We start from the raw sequence: 11,490 nt of genomic DNA, 5'->3' as shown, positions 1-11,490 counted from the left end.
TGCTTTGCTCTTGTATAAATCATCTCACGTTTGATAAATTCTTTTATCACCCCCCACAGCTTTGATTCTATGGGATCTGAGTTCAAGCATCTCCTCCAAAATATTTACTAATTTTTTCCTCTCATTTACAAAGACTGAGTATTGCTGATACCATTGAATAATTTTAGCAAAAGCATTTTGCCATTGTGAGCTCAAGGTTTCATTTTTGCAAGACTAGATAAAGTTTGGGACTAATTAGCACTGTAGCACTATTGTCCTGTTGTTCATCGATTTGTTCTAGTGAGCACCAGTAATGTCTCCATTGTAAGACTTGTTGTTACTGTTTTTGGTATATCGAATGCACCATGGGTAGCTTGCCAGGCTCTGCCATGTGGGCAAGATACGCTCGGTAGCTTGCTGGGCTCTCCGAGAGGGGCAGAGGAATCGATCCAGGGTCGGCTGCGTGCAAGTCACATGCCCTACCTGCTGTGCTATTGCTCCAGCCCTGGGACTAACTATATAAGAAAAATTTAAGTAATGAAAGACTTATAAAACACAGCCCCCCTTTTGAAGTGTTTTAAAGAACCATTATTAAATTGGTCAGCAGTTAAATTCATTGTCACTACTCTGAGAAAAATACATGAAAACTTTTTTTTTCCCTAAAGATCATTTAAGAGTCAATAAAAGTAAAGGAGATCATATTGGGGGAAAAAAACATTTAGCTAAAAAAAGATATATAGCCCCCTTGCTCTCAGCCCTAGCTCTGCCCTCAGCCCCGCCCGGCCCAACGGAGCTGTCCCGCCAGACCGGCGCAGTGCCCCTGCAGCCCCCCAGGACCCCAGTTTCTGGTCCCAGGCCCAGCTTCCCCAAATAGGTTACTGGGGGGCATGGCCTCTACGTCAGGGAGCGTGGGCTCGACAAAAGTGGTGTGGCCTCCTACAGGGCTGGCACGCAGTTATTTTTCCCCCTTCCCTGCTCTGTGGACTTAGGTCACAATCTGTATAACCTATTTCTTTGAAGAACACCCTGGCCATCTTAATCACTATATGCCAATAATCCATTAGCCTATTCTAATTTCACAAAAACTGTCAGTGAACACAAGAAGCTGCACAAGCCCTTTATAAAGAGAGCATAGCCTCAAGTCCTCACTAGAGAACCCACATAAATAAGGGGGAGTGCCTGAGAGTAAGGAAGTATTCTAGAAGGGGACAAAGGCTACCATCATCAATTTAGCTCATCCAGAGTCTCCTCTTGCAGCAAGAGGGAATAGGGATAGAGAACTGGAAGGTTCCACCTCTACAGTTCCATAACAATATGAAGAAAATCCACACCATGAGGAGAGGATGAGGAAAAGATTCCAGAAGCTCCAACAGGGGTCACCCACAAATACGATCTTTCACATAAAGAATTCAGAGAGAAAATGTTGAAGATGTTCAATGAACTCAAAGTAACCATGAAACAGACATCCAATAAATTAAGGGAGGATATGAAAGAAACACTGGAACAGTCCACCAAGAAAACACAGGAAGAAATGAAAGCAGAAACTTCAAAGCTACAAACAGAAGTGACACAAATAGAGGAATTGGTAGATGAAATAAAAAACTCAGTAGGTGCCCTCAACAGTGGGAATGGTTACAGTCAAAGACAGAAGCAGTGAGCCTGAAGATGAGCTGCAGAAAGCTTACAGGGAACAACAAATAATGGCAAAAGACCTCAAAATAGCTCTAGGGTTATTCAGAGTCCTAAGAGATGACCTCAAGAGAAACAGCATAAGAATCATTGGAGTACCAGAATCACAGGGAAGTAACCCCAATGAAAATAACAGAGTTAAAGACATCATTGATAAGAAATTCCCAGAGCTGGAGAATGCAGGCATCTAGGTACAAGGAGCCCAAAGGGTGCCAGCTACAAGAGGCCCTAATAAAAACACTCCAAGGCATATCGTAGTCAGAATGTTGGATGCTGTGGACAGAGATACAATACTGCAAGCATCAAGGTCAAAGAAGGAAATCACATACAAAGGAGAATCCTTTAGATTTACAGCAGACCTATCAGAGGAAACCCTCCAAGCTCAAAGACAATGATGGGATATAGTGAAAAAACTCAGTGAATAAATGCCTCACTAAAAATGCTTTATCCAGATAAGCTCTCACTCAAATTTGAAGGAATGGTATACTATTTCATGGCTCAGGAATTTTATAGACCCAAAATCAAACTTTAAAGAAGGAAGAAAGGGGCTACTGTAAGACAAGGAAAAACCCTACAAGAACAACAACCCTATGGAAAGATGGCACAAAACCCCATGACAATAATCTCTCTCAATGTAAATGGTCTAAATACACCAATCAAGAGATACAGAATGGCAAAATGGATTCTGAAACTAAACCCTACATTCTACTGCCTACAAGAAACACACCCGAATAGTTAGAGCAAACATAGACTCAAAGTCAAAGGATGGAAAATGTTCCTGCAAGCAAACAACTCCCTCAAAATAGCTGGGGTGGACATACTAATAACTAACAACATAGATTTAAGGTTGCAAAAGATTAGAAGGCACAGCAAAAGTCAGTTTCTATTTATCAAGGGTTATGCACAACAGGAAGAAATCACACTCTTAAATGTATATGTACCTAATGAGCAACCAGCTAAATACTTAAAACAACAGCTAACAGACTTTAAGAGGACATAACTAGCAACACAACAGTAGTCGGAGACTTCAACACCACCTTATCACCTCTGGATAGATTGCCAAGAACAAAACTCAGCAAGGAAACAATGGCTATGAAGGAAGAAATGGAATAGAGAGGGTTGATAGACCTACACAGGGCTTTGCATCCTAAAAAGAAAGAATACACATTCTTTTCCAGTGCATATGGAACAATTTGCAAAATAGATCATGTGCTGGGTCACAAAACATACCTCAATAGAATCGGGAAGATAGAAATTGTATCAACTATCTTTTCAGACCACGATGCACTGAAGATAGAAGCTAATCACACACAGACATGGAGAACCAAGTCAAACACCTGGAAATTAAACAACTCAATGTTGAGCAATGAGTGAGTCAGGAAGGAAATCAAGGAAGAAATCAAAAGATACCTCGAAACAAACAAGAATGAAGACATGAGCTACCAGAACCTAATGGGACGCAGCTAAAGCCATTTTAAGGGGAAAATTTATAGTTCTGCAAGCATCCCTCCAGAAGGAAGAAAAGGCCTACATAGATAGCTTGACTTCACAGCTCAAGATCTTAGAAAAGGACCAGCAAAATGAACCCAAACCAGACTGAGAGAGAAATAATAAAACGGAGCAGAAATTAATGACATAGAAACCCAAAAAATAACCTGAAAGGTCAATGAAACCAAGCGCTGGTTCTTTGAGAAAATAAACAAGATTGATAAACCACTAGCAAGACTCACAAAGAAAGAGAGAAAGAAAACCCTAATAAACCGAATCTGAAATGAAAAGGAGGACATCATAACAGAAACCAATGAATTTCAAAAAATCATCAGAGACTACTTTGAAAGTCTGCATGCCACAAAACAAGAGAACCTAAAAGAAATAGATAAATTCCTTGATTCCTACAATCTCCCAAGATTGAACAAAGAGGACTTGGAATACCTAAATAGACCCATTAATATCAAGAAAATTGGAACTGTAATCAAGTCTTCCCAAAAACAAAAGCCCAGGTCCAGATGGTCTCACTAGCAAATTCTCCCAAACATTTAAAGAGGACCTGTTGCCAGTTCTTCTCAAGCTTTTCCAGGAAATTAAAGACACAGGAACTCTCCCAAACAGTTTTTATGAGGCACATATCTCTCTAATACCAAAAGCAAACAAAGACACCATTAACAAAGAAAATTATAGACCAATATTCCTGATGAACACTGATGCGAAGGTCCTCAACAAAATATTACCAAATAGAATCCAACAACTCATCAAAAAGATCATACAACATGACCAAGTGAGATTCATCCCAGGGATGCAAGGATGGTTTAACATTCAGAAATCAATCAACATAATCCATCGTATCAACAAAAGTAAAGATAAGAACCATATGATTATATCAATAGATGCAGAGAAAGTATTTCCAACACTTGTTTATGATGAAAACTCTCACCAAAATGGGTTTTGAAGCAATTTTCCTCAAGATAGTCAAAGGCATCTACCACAAATGTATGGCACGCATTATCCTCAATGGGGGGAAAAACTAAGGGCCTTTCCTCTAAGATCAGGGACAAGACAAGGATGCCCACTCTTACTACTTCTTTTCAATATAGTACTGGAAGTACTTGCAATAGCGGCTAGGCAAGAAAAAGATATTAAGGGCATCCAGATAGGAAAGGAAGAAATCAAACTCTCACTATTCACAGATTATGACACTATATCTAGAGAATCCTAAAGCCTCTACCAAGAAACTCTCAGAAACAATAGACTTATACAGTAAAGTCGCAGGCTACAAAATCAATACCCAGAAGTACATGGCCTTCCTATATGCAAATAATGAGACAGAGGAAGGCGACATGATAAAAGCAATCCCTTTCACAGTCGTGCCCCAAAAATCAGGTACCTCGGAATCAGCTTAACTAAGAAAATAAAGGACCTCTACAAAGAAAATTATAAAACTCTACTCCACAAAATAAAAGAGGACATGAAGAAATAGAAACATATCCCCTGCTCATGTATAGGGAGAATCAACATTGTCAAAACGGCAATGCCCCCCAAAGCATTATACAGATTCAATGTGATCCCTATATGGATACGCATGAAATTCTTCAAAGAAATGGATGAAGCAATCCTGAAATTCATATGGAACAAGAAACACCCATGAATAGCTAAAGCAATTCTTGGGAAAAAGACGATGGGAGGCATCACCCTCCCAACCTTAAACTCTACTACAAAGTGGTAAGAATTAAAACAGCATCGTACTGGAACAAAGGCAGAGCTGCAGAACAATGGAACAGGATGGAATATTCCTACACACAACCTCAAACGTATGAACATCTAATCTTTGATAAGGGAGCAAGAAATGTGAAGTGGAGCAAGGAAAGCCTCTTTAATAAATGGTACTGGCATTACTGGACAACCACATGAGAAAGAATGGGCTTAGACCCCGACCTAACACCACGCACAAAAGTCAGATCAAAATGGATTGATTGAAGACCTCAACATCAGACCACAATCCATAAGGTACATTGAAGTCAAGATCGGCAAAATCCTCCATGATATTGAAGCTAAAGGTATCTCCAAAGATGACACACAATTGATCAACCAGTGGAAACAGAGATAAACAGATGGGACTATATTAAACTAAGAAGCTTCTGCACCTCAAAAGATACAGTGACCAGAATACAAAGACAATCTACAGAATGGGAATGGATATTTACCCAATACCCATCTGATAAGGGGTTAATATCAAGGGTATATAAGGCACTGGTTGAACTCTACAAGAAGAGAACATCCAACCCCATCAGAAAATGGAGCGAAGAAATGAACAGAAACTTTCTCAAGAAAGAAATACAAATGGTCAAAAGGCACATGAAAAAATGCTCTTCATCACTAATCATCAGGGTGATGCAGATCAAAACAACAATGAGATATCATCTCACACAACAGAGACTGGCCCACATCCCAAAGAACAAAAGCAACTGGTGTTGGTGTGGATGTGGGGAGAAAGGGACCCTCCTTCACTGCTAGTGGAAATGCTGACTGGCTCAACCCTCTTGGAAAACCATATGGATGCTTCTCAAAAAGTTAGAAATTGAGCTCCCATTTGACCCAGCAATAACACTTCTGGGAATATATTCCGGAGATGCAAAAATGTATATTAGAAATGACATCTTCACTTGTATGTTCATTGCTGCATTGTTTACAATAGCCAAAATCTGGAAAAAACCCGAGTGTCCAAGAACAGATGACTGGTTAAAGAAACTTTGGTACATCTACACAATGGAATACTATGAAGCTGTTAGAAAAGATGAAGTCATGAAATTTTCATATAAGTGGATCAACATGGAAAGTATCATGTTAAGTGAAATGAGTCAAAAGAGAGGGACAGACATAGAAAGATTACACTTGCTGTGGAATATAAAGGAACAGTATAGAAGGTTTGCCCCATGGCTTGGAAGGCGGCCTCACATGCTGGGGGAAAAGTCAGCTCAGATAGAAAACTGCCAAGGAAAGGGTGTTGGGAGGACCCACTCTGGTTGGGAGATGTGTGCTGAACTGGATGGCCACTCAATACCTCCATTGTTTGGTTCTTTATGTGGCTCAAGGGATAAACCCAGGGTCTCATACAGGCTTTGCATCACTTTGAGCCACACCCACAGCCCAAGGCAACTGGCTTTTGTTCAGGACAAGATAATTTACAGCTCTAAGAAGGAAGTGACTTTATTACTGTCAAGGCTAATGACAATAATTTAGACCTTGGAAATAAGAAGTTTCTTAAAGTTTTGATAATTATAGTTTTAGAATTTTCTGTGCTTTTTTTTTTTCCTGGAAACTTTTAGGTGATGAGAATAATGTGGAGATTCTGTTTTTTTTTTTTCTTTTTGGGTCACACCTGGTGACGCACAGGGGATACTCCTGGCTCTGCACTCAGGAATCACTCCTGGCGGTGCTCAGGGGACCATATGGGATGCTGGGAATCGAACCCGAGTTGACCGCGTACAAGGCAAACTCTCTAGCTGCTGTGCTATCGCTCCAGCCCCCTAATGTGGAGATTCTGAATTAGAGAAACTTAACCTGGTGGGGAGACAGGGCAGGAAGCAAGGAGCTTGAGGAAGGACACTGAGACAAAGATGGAAGAAATGGGTCACTCTGGTGGAAAGTGTGGTATGCATAAAACCTATAATTAAGCATATTGCAAATCATAATGATGAAAAACAAAACCTCAAACTAATGGATGGCAACCTTTAAGTACCTTAGAATCTTTCACACATATTTGTATGAGGAATTTTTTATAAAACTGTATCTAGATACAGATCTTGACTTCTGACTAATTTATTTTGTAATGTTGACTAAGTACCATATACATGGTTATTTGGTGGTTTTTTTGTTGTTTTTATTTGGTTTGGGTTTGTTTGGGTTTTGGACCACACCTGGTGATGCAAAGTAACCTCCTGGCTCTGCACATGGGAATTACTCCTAGCAGTCAAGATCAGGGACCATATGGTGCTGGGGATCAAACCGGGGTCAGCTACATGCAAAGGAAGTGCCCTAGCCACTGTACTATCTCTCCAGTCCTCTATTTACATGTTTTATTATTATGTCCCAGTCTTGTCATTACACACCCCTCCCTATTTGATTATTCTACGAAGGTGGGTAAAATGAGTATAGAAAGTAAATTGTTGGATAGTTAATGTAAGCTAGACTTTGAGGATGATAATAACGTGCATACATTGATGTCAATATATAAAGGTGCACACTTTTAAAAAATAAGAAATAACACTAACAAAATATGTTCTATCAACTTTGCAAAAGACTTATGGGATAAATTCTGCTAAGTTCTTAAGCAAATTTCTCCTTTGTCTTTAGAAAAAGTGGCACTCTACATTCTTGGTGTAGAGAATACATGTAGGATTACATAGCCTCAGGTAGTTTAGGTTTATTGGGTTACTCCTGTTACAGTGCTCCCATTCCTCTTTGTTTATTTGTAGCTTCTTTATTAGTGTTCTGTTGACTTGTAAATATTGTTTTCCTCTTCTCCTTGAGTCCTTTGCATAGTTTATTCAGAGCAATGTCCTTTTTGTATGGACACAGGAAGACTTAGCAAATGCTATGCTTTTGTAACCTGGAAGTCATTTGACTCTACATGATATTTTCCTCCTGGGCATCTGTTCTCTGGACCTAAGCCTCAGCTGCCCTTACTTCCTAGCACCCCCAAAAGCAGGGTCCCGACTAGGGACGAAACGGACCCAGGGCAAGCGGTGAGTTGTGTGAGTTGTATGCTACCCTGGCATCGAGATAGGCCTGGCCAAAGTGCCTAATGCTTAACTGTAAGTTAAGAGCTTGATCATGGATAAATGTTGTCATGATCCAAACAGTGATAACTAGATTTGGACCCTGCTAGGGTGAGGAATGATTAATCTGGCCTGAGTGCTGTGGTCTGAGTCTGTGGCAAGATGTTGCCAGGAGAGCTGCCTAGCAAGCCTCAATGTATCTCTTGCTATGTCCATACAAAAATAACTAGTATTAAGATGTTAATAAGTGTTTGGACTAAGGAAAGGAAAAAATCCTTAAGAGTCAGGAAGGGCTTTGGAATGCCCTGCCCTCAGAAAGGGCTTTCTTATGTTGATTTTGCTACCTGGCAGTGTGTAACCTAGGGGCAAGGGCAAGAGAGGAAAAAGGGAGGAGAGAGACAAGAGAAGCGAGAAGGCTGCAGTAGATCCAAAGAGAGGACGGGGCTGGGAGTGCGGGAGATGAGAAAGATGGAAGATTGAATAAACGGTAACTAATCAGCAACCAGCTTGGTCCTCGTTCTTCCTTAGCTTGTCTTTGGTCAACGGCCATCCGGATCCAGCCCATACACAGCGGTTCCAGAGCACCAAACGCAGGCGGTGAGACAGAGCCTCCCAGAGAGCCCGTGAGTGCACACGCTCGTTCGGCGTGCTTTAGTTTTTCACAAATACATACACATTTACTGGAATTCTAGCAGCTGGCTTGGACTCTAAGTTGACTTTAAAACCAGAAGTCATTTGCATGTGGCCAACTCTGGCTTGACCCAAGGAACCACATGATCCCAAACACTACTGGGAATGCCCTTGAGCCCAGAACACTGATCCAGAAACTCAAAAGTAAATTGAAAAAAAAAGTATTAAAAAAAAAAGAAACATTGAAACTATTCCTTAAAAAATAACTTGTTATATATCTACACAATGGAATATTATGTAGATATATAATATTATGGAAAATTATAGGGCATCATGTTAAGCAACATAAGTCAGAGTAATAAGGATCAAACAAAATATTCAGTGACCCCACTCATTTTTGGTATTTAGAGAAACAAAAGGAAATAGACAGTATTGAGATACAAACCCTTGACCTTTACTACAAAATTGAGATTACTAAACAGTAGGAGTAAAAAAGGAAAATATGGACCAGAAGCAACATAAGGACAGTGATGAAGGATCTTGCTAACTCTAGTTGTTTAGGGGACTACATGGGGTGCTAGGGATCAAATGCAGATTGGGAGTACGCAAGGCCAACACCCTAACCACTTGCTGTACTATCGTTCTGTTTTTTAGTGTGAACTGACTAATATAGAATGACCAACTTTGAGATAATTTGCCAATTAAGGTAATTACTGCATTGATGCAAAACACACTATCTTTACTGACAACAGGATTTTACATGTAGAAACGCTAAACTACACACACACAGAGAGAGTTTTGAACTAATAGAATTAAAAAAATTAAAGAACATAAATAAGTTTCATTTCTAAATACTAAAAATAAATAACCCCAAAGGGAAATTTTCAATAATCCTATGTATAATACCATCCAGAATACTTAGGAATAAAGTTAAACAGAGAAGTGAAATATTTATATCTTGCAAACAACCAAACACTCATGAAAGAAATTAAAGAAGACACAAATAATTGAAAAGATATCCCTTGCTAATGGATTGAAAAGACTTAATATTATTATGTACATATACCCAAAACAAATCTGCAGTGTCAGTGCAATCCCTATTGAAATCCTCCATGCCGACTATGATGAGCAGAATTTAAAAACTTTTTTTTTCTTAAATGACAAGTGTTACTGGTGCCCACTCGAACAAATGACAAGTGTGGTGGGATTGTGGAGAAATGGTGTTCTCCCACGGAGTTAGGAAAGTAAGATGGTGCAATCACTATAAAAAAACAAAGATTTCTCAGATTTACAAATAGAATTACCATATGATGAGCAATACCACTTTTGGATTTGTATATAAAAATGTTGAAACCAGAATCTCAGAGATATCTTCATTCCCATATTCAGTACAGCACTATTAACAATATCCAAAATGTGGACATATTCTAAATATACATCAACCAATGAATTCAATAAAATATGGTACATATGGATTGTCATTATTGAAAAGGTAGAAATCTAGGATTGGGTTTGCTCAATACTGGCATGAGACCACCAGTTTTATCCAGTACTAGCCACCCCTTCTTCAATGCCAAATGCTATCCATGTGGCACTGCCACCTGGGATTCCTGGCACCACAATGAAAGCGTGTGCAAGTGTGTCAATCCCAGCAGGGCAAAACTAAATAAAGTGTGTGAGCACCACAGCCCAGTGTGAAAACTATGGCAAACACAACTGTTCAAGAGTGTGCGACACCCTATACCTCTTTTGCAAACCACAACACCCAAAAGGAGAGAGGGAACAAAAGGGAATGCCCTGCCACAGACGAGGGGTGAGTGGGGGGGGGTGGAGGTGGTTGGAGGGATACTGGGACCATTGGTGGTGGGATGGGTACTCAATAATTATATGACTGAAACGCAAGCACGAAAGTTTGTAAGTCTGAAACTGTACCTCACAGTGGTTCACTAATATAAAAATTTTTTTTAAAAGAAGAGTGTGCGACACCCACAACTTCTAAAACTTATCCTCTGAGGAAGTTTGAGATAGTCCGGTTAAAACTAGTATATATCCATTACTAATAGCAAGGGCACATGGGAAAAATAAAGTCTCAATGGTAAGAAAGGAAGCCATGACCAGAAGATCTGCACTATCCTTCAGTAAATAGCACATTTCTCACTAGAGGGAGCTCAGAGCTCAGCAATCAGTGACAGTTGCTGATGAGAAGAGTACCATTTCACTTTAGCGGAAACGCATACATTTCCAGAAATTGAGAGTATTCTAAATTCAAATTTTCCTTAATAATTAACCTCTGCAATTGAAGCTATACTTAAAACAAATAATGTAAAGTCTCCTAATAGTCAATTAAGTTTTATAAGCTATTATTGTAAGCATGATGTGGAACAAATAAGAGGTAGGTTTCATCCTTGCCTTTTGGGAGGAAAAGTCCCCAAATTCATTGGGAAAAGTAAATATTAGGCAGTTATGACTGTGAATTCCCAGAAAGTCTATTTAAAAAAAAAAGAGAGAGAGATTCTTTCTTTACTTTTTTTTCTTTTATTCCTTCTTTTATTTGTTTTGGGATCACATCCGAAGTGCTCAGGGTTCTACAGTACTTGTGGAATTGTCCTTATGGGGTGTCAGGGATGGACCTGGGTCAGCTGTTTTGAAAGACAAACAGTAGAGGCTTTGCTTGTAGAAATAAAGGCACTTATGCTCATTACATACCAGCTAAACTAGCAGCTGCGTTTCCACATGATGCCTGTGTCCTGGAGAATATCCCACATGAGAAACACTGTTCTGGGGCCTGGCATGGAAACAGGATAATAGGCACATAATAAGTGCTAGTTGAATTGTACAGTTCATGCCATGCTGCTGCACTTGATGTGCAAAAGCACACCAATTTTCTTCCAATCACGATCATGAGCATCTTTTGCGTTCT

The sequence above is a fragment of the Sorex araneus genome, chromosome X (genome assembly GCF_027595985.1).
Source record: "Sorex araneus isolate mSorAra2 chromosome X, mSorAra2.pri, whole genome shotgun sequence".
Taxonomy (NCBI): domain Eukaryota; kingdom Metazoa; phylum Chordata; class Mammalia; order Eulipotyphla; family Soricidae; genus Sorex; species Sorex araneus.
This window is presented reverse-complemented; position numbering follows the sequence as displayed.